We start from the raw sequence: 20,379 nt of genomic DNA on the forward strand, positions 1-20,379 counted from the left end.
GGCCTGCTCGGCGGCGCTCGGCTCTACTCGGCGGCGCTCGGCCCCGTTCGGGCCCGCCCGTCTCCGCTCGGCCCCGCCCGCTCGGCTGAGGCGGCCGGGGCGCCCCGGAGACTCCCCCCTTCCGGCCAAAGCCGCTTCCGGCGCGGCTGGGAAATCGCCCTCCCCGCGGCCGCCGCCGCCGCGGCCCCCCCAAAGCCACACTGGCCCCGGCCGCAACCGCAATGCTGCCGAGGGGCGGGAGAGGCCGGCCCGCGCCGTCTTCGCCACGCGCCCGGGGCCTCTGCGCCGCGGCAGGGACGTAGCTTGTTCTCGCCCGCGGCCCCCCGCGACCCGGACCGTCCCTGCCGCCTCCCGGGTCTCCCGGCACGTGGCGCGACGCGTCCCGCGCGCGTGGGGCAGGGCGGCGGCGCGGGGCCTGGTGCCGGGCGGGCTGAGCCTCGGGCCCGCGGCGGACACCCGAGGGCGCGCACGTGGCCCCCACGGGCAGGGCGGCGGCGCCGGGCCCGGGCGGGCGCAGGCGGGAGTGCGGCCGTGGAGGAGGGGGCGCGGGAGGCGCGCGGACGGAGGGCACCGGGTGGGCCCGGGGCGGGGCGCCGGCGGGAGTGCGGCCGTGGAGGAAGGCGCGGGGAGGGCACCGGGTGGGCCCGGGCGGGCCTCGGGGGCGTTGGCGGCTTCTCCACCGAAGTGCTGGATTTCGCAGGTCACCAGCCCCTCAACACGCCCGTCAAGGTCAGCGGGTGGAAGGCCCTGCCCAGCCTCCCTCTGAGTCCGGAGGGGGCCTCCCACCTGCTGGCCTGCCTTTGACTGCCAGCGGCCACTTGCTGGTGACGGCCCCTGCCCACCTGTTCCCTGCCACAGGCCAGGCCTCCCCACTTTCCTCCACAGAAGCCGCTGGGCTGGTGTGGGGCCGGAGGTCGCCGGTCGCCACGGGCTGCCCGGGACCCACCAAACTACCTGTGTCCTGCAGGTCCAACTTTGTGCCCCTGGGGCTTGGCCGTTGGCTCCCAGCCATGAATCCCTGGCCTCCCTCCCACCCATGGAGTGGACCCCATCATTAGGCCGCAACAGTCTGCAACTTCCTCTCTGCACCGCCCTTTCAGTGCAGCCTGGGTGTGCGCGCTGACATCCTCATCCGCAGCCCCTGACAGCCCACTGAACCCTTTCCAGGCCGGTGCCCGAGGCCCCCACAGTGGACAGGGGCAGCCCCCGGGCACAGCCACCCTCGAGCTCAGGCCGCATCCACTAGCTGTAGCTGCACCAAGGCGGCGGGGCAGCTTGCTGTGAGTCGTTCACAAACTTACTGAACTCACCCTCCTGCCGGACACTGAGCTGGGACAGGCAGGAGGGAAACCGAGTTCTTGCCTTCCATGGCTTCCACACTCCAGGAGACTGGTGGCTGGCAGACAGACAGCAAAGGGGCAAGGTCAGTTTTGGGCCTGGCAGGGGAGACCCCCAGGGAGCCAGTGGCAGGGGACCAGGCCCTTGTGGCCAGGGGGCAGGAGGCTCCGAGGTCCAGAAGCAGGGATGGACTTGGCACATCCAGAGAACAAAAAAGAGGTCCACGTGGCTGGCATGCCAAGTGGGCAAAAAGGGAAAGGGAGACCAAGTGGCGGCCAGTGAGGGGCAGGAATTTGATTCAGACATGGCAGGAAGACTCCCTTTTGTCGAGATCCCTCTGTTTCTGGGTAGAGGGAAGGGAGAGAAGCCTGGGAGCAGGGAGTAGAGACTGTTCCCACCATCCCAGCCAGAAATGAGGGTACGTGACCAGGGGTGCTGGCAGTGAAGTGGCCACCCTTACCTCAGGGGCACCTGGGAGGACCAGCTGTTGGAATGCACGAAGAGACCCCCCAGCCCAACAGAGGGAACTCCCCCCATGGATCAGCTCTACTCCTCCGCCTTGTCGTCACCCTGTGACCTGGGGAAGCAGAAAGAAAACTCCTATAGCAGCCTGGCGCATTCTTTGCCACCGTCAGGGAAGTGCGAAAAGACTGTGCCAAGACCTTAAATTAAAAAGAACAACGTTACTCAGGTAACATGAGTTTGATAGAAATTTAGAGAAGACTTGTGTCTCAGGTTGGGTTCCCCAAGACCAGACCCCAAGACAAAGATTTGAGAACAGGTAGTTTCCTTGGGAGCTGATCCCAGGACATTCAGGTCGGGGTCCAAGGAAGGGAGGGACTGTGTTACAAAGCCAGCTCCCACTGGGAACTCGGGGGACCCATGTGCGGCTCCTGCCTCAGAGTGGACCCCCCAGGGGGCAGCCAGAGTGAGATGTCAGAGAGGGGGTGGGAGAGCTAAGGGGGTAAGTGGATGACTGGGGGGCCTGAGGGGACATCAAGTGGAGTGGGGGGCCTGGGGGAGCCTTGTGTGGAGTAGGGGGCGGGGGGGGGGACATCGTGTGGGGTGGGGTTGATGAAATGAGTGACTGCATTAAGGTAGCAAGAGTCAGCCTTCTCACTAATAAAGATGGGGAAAAAAATGAAAATGTCACACAAAAACTTGCGGCTTTTTTGTAAAAAAAAAAAAAAGTTTACAGCGGCTTTATTCCTAACTACCCCAAACTGGAAGCAACTGAGGTGCCTTTCTTCAGGTGGATGGAGAAGCAAACTGGTGCATCCATGAGAGAATGTTATTCAGCTACAAAAATAAATGAGCTTTATCAAGCCAGAAAAACACATGAAGGAACCTTAAGTGTATGTTGCTAAATAAAAGAAGGCAGTCCACCTAATTCCAACTGTGACAATCTGGAAAAGGCAGAATTACAGAGATAGTTAAAAGCTCAGTGGTTGACAAGGGTTTGGGGAGGGGGTGGGGTGAAGAGGGGAGCACAGGAGATTTTTAGGGGGGTGAAACGATTCTGTAGGACACTGTGATGTGAGTCCATGACGTAATAGGTTGGTCAGAACCCAGAGAACTGCAGATTAAGAGTGACCCCTTATATATGTAAAATGGAATGATATAATGTTTTGTTTGTTGTTAATTTTTTTAATTAATAAAAAAAAAGTGACCCCTAATGTGAACTATAGGCTCTAGTTCATAATCATGTATCAATAGTTTTTCAGCAATAGTAACAAATGTAACACCTGCATGCAAACAAAAGTTAACAACGGCAGGGTGGGCTACGGTGGATCAGCAGGCAAGAATGCTCGCCTGCCATGCCAGAGGACCCGGGTTCGATTCCCAGTGCCTGCCCATGTAATTTAAAAAAAAAGCATGAACCAAGTACACAAAGGACTAAAAAAAAAAAAGTTAATAACGGCAGAAACTGGGTGCGGAGGGGTTGAATGGGAACATTCCATACTTTCTGCACAAATTTCTATAAACCTAAAACTGCTCTAAAAAATAAAGCCTCTTAAATATATATACTGGAAGGGATAGTGCTAGAATGAGTGTTGTGGTATTGTGTGGGATGGGCTGTATCTGTACGCACATAAATTAATATACAAGAGTTATAGATGTAACGTGTTTATAAACATATCTATATATAAAATTCCTGACTTTAGCCACTGAGAGGGCCTGTGAGCAGAGACACCCCAACAGTGGTGAGCCCCCTGAGAACCCAGACCTTGTCTTCTAAATACCACTCTCCACTAAAATGAACCAGAACTCTTTGGAGATGTGGCCGATTCCAGAGGTGGGCAGGGAACGTCCACAAAGCGCCTGTAGCATCTTACTGAGCTGTGAAATAAGGAAAGCCTCAAAGAATAATAGGGGAGGAGGATTGTGGAAGACACCACAGTAGGAAGCCCCAGGAATCAGTCTTGCCACCAAAGCAACCATAGTACTGGCAGGACTGTCTGAACCAACGCTTTTGGAACTCTGGAATCATGGAACACTGCAGCATCCGGGGAAGCGCTGGAAGGGACCAGTAAGGAGCAGTAAGTACTGGTGGATTTCACCTCCCTGCATTGACTAACATCCTCCACCCCCCAACTGCGTGGTCGCGGCAGTGGGCTCTAAGGACCTCTTCCTGCAAACCTGGGGGAGGATGGTATGATAGCTGAGCACTGCTTTGGATCAGCTACTCCAGATTATGAGGAACTGACTCCAAGGGCAGCCATGGTTCCAAACCCAGTTAAGGAAAAGCAACAGAGGGTTCTTAAAGAGGTAATACCTTTTATTTTTTTACCCCCTCTTGATACTTTCCACTTGCCATTTGGGAACAAAAACAGTTTGGAAAAGTCACAAATTGACAGCTCCAGCCCTCAACAAAAACAAGAAAAAGCTCTGCAATCCCAGAGGAGTGGAGAACTAGCTTTCCAGAGTTATAACAACGTAATACTCAGGATGTCCAGTTCTCAACAGAAAAAATTGCAAAACACACAAAACAGGAAAGTGTGGCTCACCCACGAGCAAAAAGGAATTTGCCAGAAACTGTTCTTGAGAAATGATTGTGCATCGGGACTATTAGTAAAACATTAAAATCAACCATCTTAACATATGCAATGGCTAAAGGAATCCATGTACAAAGAGCTAAATGAAATTAGGAAAATGATGTCTGAGCAAAATAATGAGGTAAAAATTATAAAAAGGAACTAAACATTCGGTGGTAGAATTCTTGCCTGCCATGCGGGAGAGCTGGGTTCAAATTCCAGCCCGTGCCCTTCCAAAAAAAAAAAAAAAATACTGCTGCAATAATGGGATACTCACATGGAAAAAGAATGAGATCTGACCCCAACTATACAGAATACCAAAAAAAAAAAAAAAAAGAAAGAAAGAAAAAGGAACTGAACAAATTTTGCAGGGCAAAGTATAGTGATTAAAATGCCAAACTCATTGATGGATTCAGCAGCACATTTGAATGGATAGAAGGAAGCGTCAGGGAAGTTGAAAATAAGGTAATCGAAAGTATCCAGTGGAAGAAGCAGAAATGAAAAAAATGAACAGAACATGAGTGGCATGTGCTCACCATCGAGCAAACCAACATATGCATCATCAGAGTCCCACAAGCACGAGAGAGAAACAGGTAGAAAACGTATGAGAAGACATGACAGCAGAAAAATTCCCCAGTCTGATGAAAGACATGAATATCCATTTCCAGGAAACTCAAGTCTATCCGAGAAGGATAGACTCTAAGGTATCCACACCGAGACACGTTCTGGCCACGCACAAGGGTCCCCGATCAGAGTAACAGCAGGTTGCTCATCAGAAACTGTGGAGGTCAGAAGACAGTGGGAAAGCATATTTAAAGTCATTAAAGAAATTAAACCTGTCAACCAAGAATTCTGTATGTGGCAAAATTACCTTTCAAAAATGAAGGAGGAGCTGACATTTATATATACAAAACCCGAATTTACTAGCAGAAGATTGCCCTATAGTAAATGCTAATGGGAGTGCTTCCGGCTGCAACAAAGAACACTGACAGGAACTCAGAGCCATGAGGGAATCCAAATGGTATGGAAAGAAGAAACTAAATATAAAAAAGGCAGAAATGGAGTCACTGAGGAATAAAAAACATAGGGGACATGCAGGAAACATATGGCTGAATGGCAGAAGTAAATCCTACATGCTCAGTAATTACCTCAAGTGTCAATGGATTAAATTCCCCTATTAAAAGGCAGAGATTGACAGATAGGATGAAAAAAGCATGGTCCATCTGTATGTTGTCTACAAGAGACTCATTTACGTACAGAAACACAAAGAAATTGAATGAGAAAGGACTGAAAAAGATATTCTGTGCAGATAGTAATCAAAAGAGAGCCAAAGTGGCAGATTATTCTCAGACAAAATAGAATTTAAGTTAAAAAAAAAAAGGTTACAAGAGATAAAGAAGGATATTGTAGGTTTGTAAAAAGGTTTAATCCAGTGAGAATATGTAATGATTATAAACATATATGAATCTCACAACAGAGACCCAAAATATATGAAGCAAAAGTTGACAGACTGAAGAGAGAAATAGAGTCCCACAGTTATAGTTGGAGACTTCAATACACCACTTTCAATAATTATTGGAAAATCTAAGCAGAAGATCAAAAAGGAAATGAAGGACTTAAACAACACTATTAATCAATTAGAACTAATAGATAGAGATATAAAACTCCACCCACAAGCGCAGACACATTTTCCCAAGGACACGTGAAACATTCTCCAGGACAGACCACATGCTAGGTCACAAATAAAATCTTTTTTTTATTAATAAACCAATCAACAGACAATATCAACATTCTTTTTTTATCACATAGTTGTATATTCATCATCATGATCATTTCTTAGAACATTTGCATCAATTCAGAAAAAGAAATAAAAAGAAAACAGAAAAAAAAATTTATACATACCATACCCCTTATTCTCCCATTCATTGATCACTAACATTTCAATCTACTAAATTTTAAAATCTTAATAAATTTTTAAACTAATACAAAGTATCTTCTTGGGCCATAATTGAATTCATCTACAAATCAACACTGAAGGAAAACTGGAAAATGTACAAATATATGGAAATTAAAATGCTATTAATCAATGAATGAGTCAAAGGATAGATCACAAGGGAAATTAGGAAATAATCTCAGACAATCAAAAACTAAGGTGCAACATTCCAGAACTTATGGGCTGTAGCAAAGGCAGTGCCCAGAGGGAAAACATATAGCTCTAAATGCCTACATTAAAAAATAAGATCACAAATCAATAACGTAATGTCATACCTGAAGGAATTAGCACAAGAAGAGCAAACTAAACCCAAACCCAAAGTTAGGGGAAGGAAGGAAATAATAAAGATTAGAGCAGAGATAAATGAAATAGAGAACAGAATAGAATCAACACAACCAAAAGTTGGTTTTTTAAAAGATCAATAAAATTGACAACACTTTAGCCTCTTTGAGAGAGGACATAAATAACTAAATTCAGGAATGAAAGTGAAATTACTACTGACCTTCAAGAAATAAAAAGGATTATAAGGGGGCACAGGTTTCAGTGGTAGAATGCTCGCCTTCCATGCAGGAGACCTGGGTTCTATTCCTGGACTATGCACCCACCCACACACACACACACAAAGGGATTATAAAATGGAAGTATGAACAATTATATGCCAAGAAATTAGAAAACCTAAATGAAATGGACAAGTTCTTAGAAACATACAAATTACCTATTCTGATGCAAGAGAAAATAGAAAATCTCAACATACATGTAGCATGTACAGAAATTGAATCACGAACCCACAAACGAAGTCCAGGACCAGCTGGTTTCACTGCTGAATTAAATCAAACATTTAAAGAAGATTTATCACCCATCCTTCTCAAACTCTTCTAAGAAGTGGAAGAAGATGGATTGCTTCCTAACTCATTCTATGAGGCCAGTCCTGCCAAAGCAGATAAACACTGTCCATGAAAAGAAAATTTTAGACCTAGATCCCTTATGAATATAGATGCAAAACTTACTGGCAAACAGAACCCAACAGTATATTAGAAGGATTTTACACCATGGCCAAGTGGGATTTATTCCATGAGTGCAAGGATGGTTCAACATAAGAAAATCAATCAATGAAATATACCACAGAAATAGAATGAAGAAAAACATTTTAAAATATAGTCATCTCAATAGTCACAGAAACAGCATTTGACAAAGTATAATGTCTTTTCAGGATTAAAAAGCCCAGTAAACTAGGAAGAGTAGAAAACTTTCTCAACATGATAAAGGACATTTATGAAAAACCCATGGCAAATATCATATTCCATGGTGAAAGATGGAGATCTTCCCCCTAAGATCAGGAACAAGACAAGGCTGCCTACCGCCACCACCGTTATTCAATATTGTACCGGAAGTTCTACACAGAACAACCAGGCATGAAAGAGAAATAAAAGGCATCCAAATTGGAAAAGAATAAGTAAAGTTACCCCTATTCACAGATGACATGACCCTATAGACAGGAAATCCCAAAGAATTCACAAGAAAGCTACTAGAACCAACCAAGTAATTAAGCAAAGTTGCAGGATTCAAGCTAAACACACAGAAATCAGCTGAGTTCCCATACACCATAACGAAAATCTGAAAAGGAAATCAAGGAAACCATTACATCTACAATAGCATCTAAACAAATGAAATACCTAGACGTAAATTCAACCGAGATGAAAGACTAGTACACTGAAAACTATAAAAATTGCTGAAAGAGATTTTCAAAGATCCAAATAAGTGGAAAGATATCTCATATTCTCGATTTGGAAATCTCACTATTGTTAGAATGATTATTCTGCCTAACACAGTCTCAATGCAATCCCTATCAAAATTTTAGCAGGCTTGTTTGCAGAAATGGAAAAACTACTCATCAAATTGATATAGAATTGTCAGGGACCTTAAATAGCCAAAACAATATTAAAAAAAAAAAAAAACCTTCCTGGTTTCAAAACTTACTACTAAAAAATAAACAACCTTACTACAGAGCTACAGTAATTTAAACAGTGTGGTACTGGCATAAGGACACATATAGACCAATGGTATAGAATTAAGAATCCAGAATTAAAACCACACATCTATAGCCAGTTGATTTTCAACAATGGTGCCAAGTCCATTCAATGGGGAAAGAATAGTCTCTTCAACAAATGATGGTGGGACAGCTGGAAATCAACATGTGAAAGAATGAATGTGGACCCCTACCTCTCTACATATACAAACATTAATTCAAAATGGATCCAAGACCGAAATAGAAGAGCTAATAGTATATATATAAAAAAAATCTTGCAGGAAAACATAGGTAAACATCTTCAGGACCTTATTGTAGGGAATGGATTTTTAGACTTGCCCCCAAAGCATGAGCAACAAAAGAAAAAAATAGATTAATGGGACATCATAAAAATTAAAAACTTTTGTGCATCTAAGGACATCAGCAAGAAAGTGAAAAGACAACCTGCAAAATGGGAGAAAATATTTGGAAACTGTATCTCTGATAAGGGTTTAATGCTGAGAATATATAAAGAATTCTCACAACACAACAAAAAAAGACAAAGAACCCAATTTAAAAATGAGCTAAGGATATGAATGACATTTCCAAAGATGACATTCGAATGACCAATAAGTATATGAAAAGACACCCGACGCCATTAGCCATTAGAAAAATGCAAATTAAAACTACAAGATACCACCCCCCCTCCCCACTATGATGGCTGTATACCGACAAAACTGAAAATAACAAGTGCTGGTGAAGATATAGAGAAACAGGAACCCTCGACCATTGTTGGTGAGAATGAAAAACGTGCAGCTGCTATGGAAAATAGTTTGGTGATTCCTCAGAAAATTACAGGTAGAATTATCACATGACCTGGCAATCCCACTCCTGGGTACATACCCAAAAGAATTGAAAGCAAGAGCTTGGACCAATATATGTACACCCGAGTTCATCACAACAATATTCACGATAGCCAAAATGTGGAAGCAACCCACGTGTCCAACAGAAGAATGGATAAGCAAAATGTGACCTGTCCATACAATGGAACATTATTCGGTCGTAAAAAGAAGGGGAAGGCTGGCAAATGCTACGCTGTGGATGAACATTGAGTGAAATAAGTCCAGACACAAAAGGGCAAATGGCGCGTGATTTCTTTGCTATGAAACACTTAGAAAGCACAGTCATGGTTACCGGAGAGGGGAAGGGAAGTTACCACTGAATGAGTGTGAGCTGAGGTTTCAGATGATGAGAATGGCCTGGAAACAGTGGTGGAAGCTACACAGTCTTGGCAATGTACTTGGTGACAAAGAAGTGTCCACTTGAAATGACTTTTGTTTTGCGTATTTTACCATAATTAAATAAATTTTTAACAGAAGAATGGTGATGGCTTCTCAAAAGGACACAGAAGAGAATGGAGAGTCAATGCCTAAAGGGCACAGAATTTCTTTTTGGGATGATGGGAAGGTTTTGTAATGAATGGTGGTGATGGCAGCAGAGCCTCATGTGCGTGGTTAATACCACTGAATTGTACACTTGAAAGTGGTTTAAACGGGGAACTTTATGTTCTATAAATGTTACCCCAGTACAAATTTAAAACAAAAATGGACACAGAAGCTATCCTGAAGGGACTCACTGGTCACATCAGAGATGATAATGGTAGCAGTCGGTTTCAACCATGGTGAAAAATAGGGCACCACGAGTCCACACAGATACATATGTGAAGACATTGAAAGTGTGATGAGAAAAGGCTGTTGCATAAAGTATCTCCCAGGCCTTGGGTGCACCATCGAGCTGAATGGCCCCTGTGACTGACTGTGTCACCCTTGGGGCCGCCCAGGCAAAGGGCTGCACACGGGGTAGCTTGAAGCAATACGTCTGCAGGCCTTGCAGCTTGGGGGCCTGCACGGCCCAAAGGCAGGTGTCAGCAGGGCCAGGCTCGCTCTGGAACCCTTAGGGAAGTCTTCCTCACTTCTCCAGGCATCCTCAGCATGCCTTGTCTTGTGGCAGCAGCACAGCCACCCCGTCCCACCAGTCACTCCTCCCCATCATGCCTGGCCCCCAGTCCTGTCGGTCCCAGGCCCCCCTAACCCTGGGTGGCTCCACTTAACTCATCACATCTTCAAAGACCCAGTTTCTGGTAAGGCCCTGTTCAAGTTTGGGGCTGAGGGGTTGAATGTGGTCTTTTGGGGGGACACAATGCAACCCATAAGGTTGGATCAATCAGAATCCTGTGTTCCGGGATAGGAGGGAAGGAGAAGGACACGGTGTCCCCCCTGTGGCCTTACTGCCCAGGACTCATAGCCTGCATGGGGCTGAGCGTGGCGACACTGCAGGCAAACCCAAATGGAGGGACGTTCTCCAAGGCCACTGGCCTGTTGGGGCCGTGGAGGCCGAGGAAAGCCTGGGAAATGCTCTAGGCAGAAGGAGGTGGAGAGACGCACCAGTGCCTGGGCGGCCCTGGGCTGGAATTCTGCTGGAGAAGGTGGTATTGGGACCCCTGGAAAGAGGTGGGCGGGTCTAAGCGCCGGATAGCAGTGCCCTCGTCCACAGCTTTTCTCAGCTGCCCTGTCTCCTAGGGCTGCCAGGACAAAAGTGCCCCCTGCGTCCGCAGGAACACCCACTCCAACCCTCTGCCAGCGCCCGCTGTGGCCGGCTGTGAGCTCTCCGCTTGGGGACGTCTCCCGGGGGCCAGGCCCGGTCCCTACGTGTCCCTCCCTAAAGAGTCCCCGGTCCCACGGGGTCAGGGCCCGCCCCACTGCAGCTGGCCTCATCTTAGCTCCTGACGTCCTCGGAGACCCTATTTCCATGGACAGGATCGGGATCAGGGTTGGGACTTGAACACGTCTTTCTGGGAACACGGTTCGACCCACCGTCCTGGCTGTGCCGGCTGGCGCGGGGCTGCAGAAGACGATGTCCTGTTAGGGGACCTGTGATGGCACGTCCTTTCGGCAACTTGTACTCCAGTGCTTCTGGGGAAAACCTTCCTGCCCTGTTCTTGGCGCTTTCCCGCAAGATTCCTTCAAAATACAAACTTATTTCAAAGACTGTTACAGGAAGGTCAGGAATTCTCTCCTGTTCTGCCTGCTGCGCCCTGGCTGGAGAGGGTCCCGTGGCTGGGCCTGGGAGGTCGGGCCTGAGGGGACCCGGGCAGGGTTCCAGGCACCTGCTGCACCTTCGGGTGAGGTGGAGAGAACTGGGTGCCCAGGGCCCTTGTGAGCGCACGCACAGACACACCTGGATAAATTCTTGAGCCTTTTCAATGCTTGTAGAAATGCACAAGAAAGGAAGCTCTGCAGGGCTGGAGGCGAAGCCAGGATGCGAGTGGGAACCAAGGCTGAGCAAGATGGGGCCAGGCCGCCGGCGAGGACCAGGGTCCAGGCCAGGGCAGACAGATTGAGGTCATGGGCCCTTTCCCAAGTGGGCTCTGGGGCCGGGCTTCTGTCGTGGCTGCAGGAGCTGAGAAGGGGCCATGCAGACAATGCAAAGGAGGTAGAAAACTCTGCCCACCTGCCAGGGAAGCCTGGAGCTGATGGGCTGTGGGGGGGCAGTTGGCTGGGTGAAAGCTGTGGGAAGATGTGGAGGAATTAGCTCTGGGCGCAGAGCAAACCCAGAAAATTAAAAAATAAAGCGAGGAAACCACGAATGTGGGCGAGGATGTGGAGAAATTGGAACCCTTCTTCACTGCTGGTGGGAATGTACAATGGTGCAGCCGCTGTGGAAGGCAGTTTGGCGATCCCTCAGAAAACTAAATATTGGGTTGCCCTATGACCTGGCAATATCAATACTTGGTGTAGACCCAGAAGAGCTGAGGGCAGTGACACAAACAGACATTTGCACACTGAGTTCATAACAGCATTGTTCACAATTGCCAAGAGATGGAAACAATCCAAATGCCCATCAACAGACGAGTGAATAAACAAAATGTGGTGTGTACACACACGATGGACTATTATGCAGCAGTAAGACAAAATGACGTCCTGAAGCACGTGACAAGATGGATGAACCTTGAGGACATAATGCTGAGTGAAATAAGTCCAACACAAAAGGATAAAAACTATAATACGACTTCATTAATATGAACCCTGTAGAAAAGGTAAACTCAGACTCTTAAAAGGTAGAATACAGGAGACCTAGAGATGGGCTAGAGAAGGGGAGCAGGTACCTACTATGTACGGGCTTGTTAACGAGACTGATCTTAAATGTATGGGACTAGGTAGAGGTGTTGGTAGTACGTTAGTGGGATTATAAGTAATAGTGCCTGAGAAGGTGAATATGATTGAAAGGGGTTCTTAGAGCCGATTAACACTACAAATACGAGTTCTTGCATGAACTACTTCAAAGGTATGACACTTGTACAAGAAGTTAATAACGGAGGGTTATATGGGAAAACTACCTATGGCGTACCATGCTTTATATTAACAGGAATACATCAGTAGAACCGCGGCAATACTAGAGGTAAATATTTGACAGGATAAGAGTTATGGGGTGTTTGGGGTTTTCTCTTTGGTGTGGGTATGTCTACCTGGTACTTTTCTCTTTGGAGCAACGAAAATTGTCTAAAATTGAGAGTGATGATGATTGTACTGCTAACTGAGACTCCTCAGAGAGAAACACTGATGGTTTATTTTGGATAGAATATGTGCTGTGAATATATCGCAACAAAATCTGCAGATTCAAAGTATGTAAACAGAAAGATGAAGTGCCAGAGAAGACGTGGAGAGACGTACACCTAATCAGTGTTGGGAGGGAAGTGGAATGGGGCAGACCCTCTGGAGGGGAACGTAGTATCCACAGGAGGCTAAATATAGGGTCGTCACAGGATTAGGCAATCCCATTACTAGGAACATACTCAGCAGAACTGAAAGCAAGGACTCAAATAGACGTTTGCACACCAAAATCCATGGCAGCATGATCCACGATGCCCAACGGATGGAGGTGGCTGAAGGATACATATATGACTGAGATGTAGAAAGGTCAGCCGTGGTGTAGACAGATGATGGAATGTTGTGGCTATGGAAAGGAATGAAGTCATGAGGCAGGCAAGGAGGTGAATGAACCACGAGGACATGCTGAGCAAAATAAGCCAGAAACAAAAAAAGATTGTCTTTTTAGAAAATACTTATAAGAAAATTGGGGCCTAGATTGTAAGCTCTTACAGCAGTCACATTTATTCCTGAGCTTTAAGTGTTATTTCTAGATTCTGAGATGCTGGGCTCTGTGTGTGTAACCTGGCATTTTCCTGGCGCTTTGGGCACTTGTGACAACTAAGACTCAGCTGGATCCAGTAGCTCTGAGAGTCAGCATTGCTAGATACAACTGTTAGAAAGAAACCAAAAAAGGAAATCAGACTTTAATTAGAGGTAAGAACGAAGCCTATTGGGTTGGGACTAAGGTAAATCAGAATACAAAGTAAGGGTGACATTATCTATATTTTAGAACTTCACCTACTGTATGAGACTGAAGGAAGAGATGCTTATTTTGTCCAAAACTTAAATTTTCTGTTGCACACAATCTAACTTAATCTTGCTGCCCAGTTAATTTAAACAACTTAAACACATGGAGGCTAGAATTGGGAATGAGACCTTGTAATTCTGGATAGCTTAATATAATACCCTGGTCCATTCTAGAGTGTGTTGGGCAGATAATTAAAAAGCATTGACAAAGTCTCTTGAGGGACTGGAGAAAAAATATGGAACTGTTAAACTTCTACACCGCAGAAAAAAATCCTGATACTCTCTCAAGCATTAGAGACTCCCAAGTTAATAAACCAAACCCTTGATCTTGAGGTTTGTTCTTATGAAACTTATTTCTATAATGGGGAAGCTAAGCCTACCTATAATTATGCCTAAGAATCACTTCCAGAGAACCTCTTTTGTTGCTCAGATGGGCCTCTCTCTCCCTCAGCCCAAATCTGCAAGTGAACTTAGTACCCTCTATTTTAGTGCATTGAATGCTGCCAGAGCACAATCTGGGAATGGAACAGCTTTTTAAAAAGGGAATTTATTAAGTTACAAGTTTATAGTTCTAAGGCCATAAAAATGTCCAAACTAAGGCATCCAGGTAAAGATAGCTCGACTCAAGAAAGGCTGACGTCTGTCATGTGGGAAGGCACTGGCTGGCGTCTGCTGGTCCTTATTCCTGGTTCCATTGCTTCCAGCTTCTGATGCCAGTGGCTTCCTCTCTGAGTGTCTGTGGCCTTCAGTTAGCTCCTCCAGGACACAGCGCTGGGCTCTCACGGGTGGTAACACCTGCTGGGCTCTGCATCTCCAAATGCACTGTCTTGGCATCTGCTCTTTCTGTCGGTGCCCCAAGCATCTCCAAATGTCTGCGTCTTTGTCAGTTCTGAAGCAACTGTGTTTTCTCCAAAATATTTCCCCTTTTAAAGGACTTCAGTAAATTCATCAAGACCCACCTTGAATGAGTGGAGTCACATCTCCATTTAATTAAAAAGTCGCACACCCCAGTTAGGTGGGTCACATCTTCATGGAAACAATCCAATCATAGTTTCCACCCTAAACAATAGGTCTGCCCCCACAAAATTGGATTAGGAAAGAAAATATGGCTTTCTGGGGTACATAATAATTTCAAACCAGCACACCCTCCCCCCGACATAAGACATGATGTCCAGGGCTGACAGTTTCTCTAGCAACATGGGACATGATTCCCAGGGATAAGCCTGGCCCTGGCACCGTGGGATCAACAATGCCTGTCTGAGCAAAAGGAGGAAAAGAATTCTAACAAAATAAGGTATTGGTAGCTAAGAGAGATCAAACTGAGTTGAGAGGTTATTCTGGAGGCTGCTCTTATGCAAGTTTCACTTAGATATTGCTAATTACCACTATATGCCAACCCCGAACCAACAGTATTCCTGAAAGCCCTAAAGAATACCCCAAGCTCTATCTGAGACTCTATAAAATTTCACTCATTATTTTTCAGAAACCTAAAACCTCCAGGCAGTTTCTAGGACAGATAAACTCTGAAACCCAGAGTTACCAGTCTCTCCAAAACCATCAGCCAGTTGCATCCCCCCTGCTCCATAATATCAACAATCCTTTTCACCATGAAGAAGTTAAAATGGTCATTGCCCAAATGTGTTGGTCTGAACCTGTCGTGCACCCCGGAAAAGCCATGTTATTTGAAACCTAACCCAGTCTTGCTGGAGCAGCCATGCTCTTTTAATCCTGATCCAATATTGTAGGGTGACACCTTTTGATTAGGTTTTTCCCATGGAGATGTGACACCCAAATGTGGGTGCAAACTTTTGGTTATATTATTTCCAATGAAGTGTGACACAGCCCATTCCAGGTGAGTCTTGATTACTTCACCAGATTCCTTCAAAAGAGAAAACACTTTGGAGAAAGCTCACACACAGACCCTTGGAGATGAAGAGGAAAATGCCAGAAGGACCCCCAGGACCTGAGAGGGTCATCTGAAACCAGAAGCTGGGAGAAGAGCCCAGCAGACGTCACCACGTGCCTTCCATGAGCTGCTGAGCAAGCCAGAACCCAGAGCTGTGCCTCAGGGAAGCTCAGTGAGGCCCACAGATGCTTAGGGAGGAAACCACTGGACCTCTGCTGCCAGCCACGTGCCCTCCCAGCTGACAGGGAGACCCCGCGTGCCACTGAACCTTTCTTCGGAGTCAAGGTATCTTTCCCTGGATGCCTTACTTTGGACATTTTTATAGCCTTAGAACTGTAAACTTGTAACTTAAATCCCCTTTATAAAAGCCACTCCACTTCTGGTACATTGCATTCTAGCAGGACTAGCAAACTAAAAGACCAAATATCCCTGAGGATTGGGAGAAGGACCAAGCGAGAGGGAGGAGTTGTAACAGAGAAGAAAGCGTTGAACAAGTGGTTGTGACTATGAATTTCTATATTGGTATTTCTCGTTAGTCTCTAGTGTCTTGGAACAGTTAGAAGGAAATACCTGAAATGGTGGAACTTGGAAATTTGCAATTTGTTAAACTATACTTCTAAATTTATCACTTTTCTGCATATATGTTATATTTCACAATAACAAATGTTAAAAATTTTTTTAAAAGTAATCTGGCAAAAAAAAGTAAAAAATGAATAAATAAATAAAGCAAAGCAAATATCAACTCCAGGAAAACAAAGAAAAAAGTAAGCAGAGCCCACTACCTGGTTCAGCAGGGAACACTATTTATGGATTCACAATCATGTAACCAAAAACTATGAAATAACTCATCTGAGAAGATGAAGGAACAGAAAGAGGGGCAGCCCTCACCCTCCAGGAACCACTCACGCATCTAAGCCCTGCAAACCAAGGAAGGGCAGCGGAGCACATAACTTAGAAATATGGACTTAACTGAGACAGGAGGAACTGAGAGGGGCCTGGGTGCTGGCCCTGGGGGGTTGGTGGGCAGGGGGCATCCAGGAGCCCCACAGCTTCGGGGGAACTGGCCTCACCTAGGTCCTTTGCCTTCCTTTTATCTATGTATCTGCACATCTTTGGTAGGAACCAAAATAAACAAATAAACCAGAACGCTAAATTAAACATAAAAAACACAGAAAAACTGGCTCATATTCCCAATCAAAACACAAGACCATTTGGGACAATAAAAGACACACACTTTAAATAAATCATCAATTAAACAAGAAATCAAAATGGAAACCACCAAATGTCTGAGTGTTCTGCTGTCGGTCGGAATTGCTGGAAGCAGCTCAGGTGGTACTTGTGGGTTCACAGCCTTCAGTCCACATCGCAGAAAACAGGCAAGTGGGTTTTGCCGAGTGGAGGAACTACAGATATTCAAATTTTTTTTCTTTCTGCTGATCTGCATTTTCCGGCTTTCCACGAACACTGCTTGGCGACCTCTCCCTGCTGCTCTCTCCGGACATGGGCCTTTCTGCTGGGAGGGTGGGTGTCGGGGGTGGGTGGTACTGGGGTGGGGGCCTGTGAGGGGATGGAGCGGCCAGCCCCCACTCGCCCATCCGCCCCTGAGGCTCGGCCCCAGGCCCCGGCCGGCCCAGGCCCACCCTTGCCACTTGGTGGGGGCGGGAGAAGGGAAAGGTGGGCCCTTCTTGAGCCAAGCAGAGGCTCCCGCGGCCTGCTCCAAGGCTCCCTGCACGGTCAGCTTGGGTGGTCCCCGCCCTGGGCAAAGCTGGCCTCTCGGGGCCTGGGCAGGGGCGTTGAGCAGCCCCAGGAGGAGGGGGTTGTCTTGCCACATACCCCCGCCCACAGCGCACGTTCAGGGGGCCCGGCCAGGCCGAGGCTGCAGATGCAAAGCCAGCGCCGAGACCCCGTCCATGCAGGAGCCAGAGCCCCCAGGGACGCTGCACAGGGGACAGAGAGGCTGAGGGGCTATGGGAGGGGGGCCCCCAGGGGCCGGGAGGTGCACCTGGGCCTCCGCCAGTCTGTGCAGGGCCTGCTGCCCCAGGCCAGCTCCCGGCCTGGCCCTGTGGACACAACCTCAGCCTCTGCACCAGAATGGCCCCACTCGGAGGAGCCGGGTCCTGGGCCGTGGTGAGGGGCTGCACATGGGTGTCTGTGCCCTGCACCCCTTGTCCTTCCAAGCTCTGCAACCGGGGCGTCCTGTGCCACTCTGGTGGGTGGCCTCTGTGCACTGTCCACCTGGCAGCACCCCGCCCGCAGATCACAGGTGGGTGGTCCCAGCCTGGCCCAACTCGCCGAGGGAACCCCATGGGGGCCTGGGGGGGAGCCCGAGCTGGTGGGCAGTGGGGGGCCTGCCCTGGCAGGAGGGCAGAGGGCAGTGGCCAGCACCCCGGGAAAGGCCACCTCCCAGGCTCCCCGAGCTGCCCCGGGAGGGTCTTTGGGTGACCTGGGCCCTGACGTCCCGGCCTAGCTAGTGCCTGGCGGGGGGGTGGGTGGGCAGGGAGCGCTGGGTGGCCGCGTGGCCAGGAGCCTGGGGGGAGGGCACCCGCCAGTCCCCTGCAATGCCAGAGCCCCACACCCATGGCCTGCAGCCGCCTCCCCTGAGCCACCTCACCCCGCTGTCCCGGGCAGGCCCGCGGTGAGCTCAGCCCTTACATAAGGCCCAGGAGCCGCTTCTCGGGCCTCGGCCCCAGGACGTGGGGCTCCATTTCCCTCTCCCCGGCAGCGAGCCGGGGAGGCCTGGGGGAGGGGAGCCCCGTGCCCCGGCGCCTGTGCCCGCCAGCTGGCAGGGCCGGGGCTGCGTCCTGAGAACAGGAGGGTGGGGCTCCCCAAGTCCCAGGGTCCTGGTGCTGTGTGGGGTGGGCAAAGCCCCCGCCTCAGCCGGCCTCACGCCCAGAGAGGAAGAGGCGTCCGGCAGGCCCAGGTGGCGATGTGGCTGTGGCCAGGTCTTCCTTCTCCTCTCGGGGTGGGGGCTCCCCTGGGCGCGCTCGGCCATTGGGAGGCTCCTGGGTGGCCCGAAGGCCTCGAGCTCAGAAGACCCCCTTCGTGGGGGGAGCCCGGAGCACCAGACAGGCAGTGCCCACCATCTCCCAGGGGCAGCAAGGACTCCCCCCCACCCCAGTGAAGCCCCCACCTCCGCTGCTCCCACGGGTGCTGGGAGGGTGGCGTCCCTTTCCCAGGGGGTTGGGGCGGCCAGAGAGCAGCAGCTCAGGCCTCAGACCTCCTGCCCCCCTTGGCATGGCGGTTGTTGCCAGGGCCCAGCCACCCCCCTGGCCTGCTGGGCCACCCCCTCTCCAGGAAGTCGCGTGGGGCAAAGCGGGGCATGCACTCTTCCCCAGCCCCCAAACGAGGCCAGAAAAGAGCAACACGGGGTGCTCGGTGCCCTCAGCCCGTTGGAGGCCCCTGGCACCGCCCCCCCGTGCCCAATGCCCCCTCAACGTGGGGCCCCCTGAGGCTCCTCCTGGAGAAGCCAGTGTGCTGCTTGGGGACCGTCCAGGCCTGAAGACACCAGCCCAGGGGGCAAGCTCAGGGCGGCCCTCCCCATGGTCCCGGCCAGGGCCCCGCCGCCAGCGGCCAGAACATGTCTTCCCTTCTTTCCCGACTTGCATTCTTGGAACTTGCACCCTCTTTGCTTTGCTATTTTTACCCACCCTGAGCCTTCCGGTCTCCATGGCGACGCCTCCAAACAGCAGATTCCAGGCGGCAATGACGTCACCGCTCCCTTTCCTGCGGCCTCCCCGCCCCCCACCCCTCCCTGCCCCAGACCCCGAGTTTCTGGGGGCACCACAGCTGGCCTGGAGCGGCCTCCGCCCCCCTTTCCCCCTCCCTCTTCCCTTTTCCCTGCTCCCCCTCCCTCCCTGCTTCCCTTCCCTCCTCTCCCTCTCCTCCCTCCCCCTGCGGCCCTCTCCCCCTCCCCCCTTTCTCCTCCCCCACCCCTTCTGACCCGCCTCACTGGCGGGCCCCTGGGACCTGCCGCAGCGGCCAAGGGGGCAGAAAGCAGGCGGTGCTGGGCTGCTGGGCCTGGCCTGGGAAGCCCCCCGCCGACCGCCACCCCATCAGAAACTCATCCCCGAGAGAGAGCAGTGTGGGGGGCACGAGGGACCCACAGAGGGGGCTGGGACACAGAAGTCCTGTGGCCTGGCTCATGGGGGCCCCCTGTCCTGGAGAGGTGCTGGGGGACAGCCAGAGCCCACACTCCTCCCGACACCCGGTGAGGGCCTGAGCCCCGGGGGGCTGCCAGGGCGTCGGGGACATTGGGGGGCCTTGGCTTCCAGTGACCAGCTTCTCTTAGGACTCCCCGGGCCCCCCCATCCAGCGGGGAGTGTGGGGAAGGAGCCATATCTCCGAGGGAGGCTGGAGGGCTGCTGTTCCGGGGGCACTGTCCTCAGGCCCCAGAGGAGGGGGCTTTGGGGTGTCCAGACGGGGGGGCTCCACTCCCTGAAAAGGACACGGATCCAGGGGGAGGCGCGCGACGGGGAGGGTGGGAGGCCCCGGGAGGCTCAGTGAGGGACCCCATGGAGAGAGGGCTGTGAGGTCCAGTGAGGGGCGCTGTCGCAGGGGTGCTGTGGGGGCCGGGGAGGAGAGGCCACCTGGGAGGTGGGGGCTGCACCCCATTGGTGCAGACATTCATCCAGCCTCGTGCCCCTCTA

The 20,379-nt window shown here is 49.8% G+C and overlaps 1 long non-coding RNA gene across 1 annotated transcript; it reads left to right on the forward strand.

The window, feature by feature from the left end:
- Positions 1-692: 692 nt before the first annotated feature.
- Positions 693-4,624, forward strand: LOC143664855 (uncharacterized). The gene is made up of 3 exons (XR_013166627.1): positions 693-1,423; positions 1,804-2,029; positions 2,591-4,624. It is a non-coding gene; the product is annotated as an uncharacterized LOC143664855 (long non-coding RNA).
- The last annotated feature ends 15,755 nt before the right edge of the window (positions 4,625-20,379 follow it).

This window comes from Tamandua tetradactyla, chromosome 2 (genome assembly GCF_023851605.1).
Source record: "Tamandua tetradactyla isolate mTamTet1 chromosome 2, mTamTet1.pri, whole genome shotgun sequence".
Taxonomy (NCBI): Eukaryota; Metazoa; Chordata; class Mammalia; order Pilosa; family Myrmecophagidae; genus Tamandua; species Tamandua tetradactyla.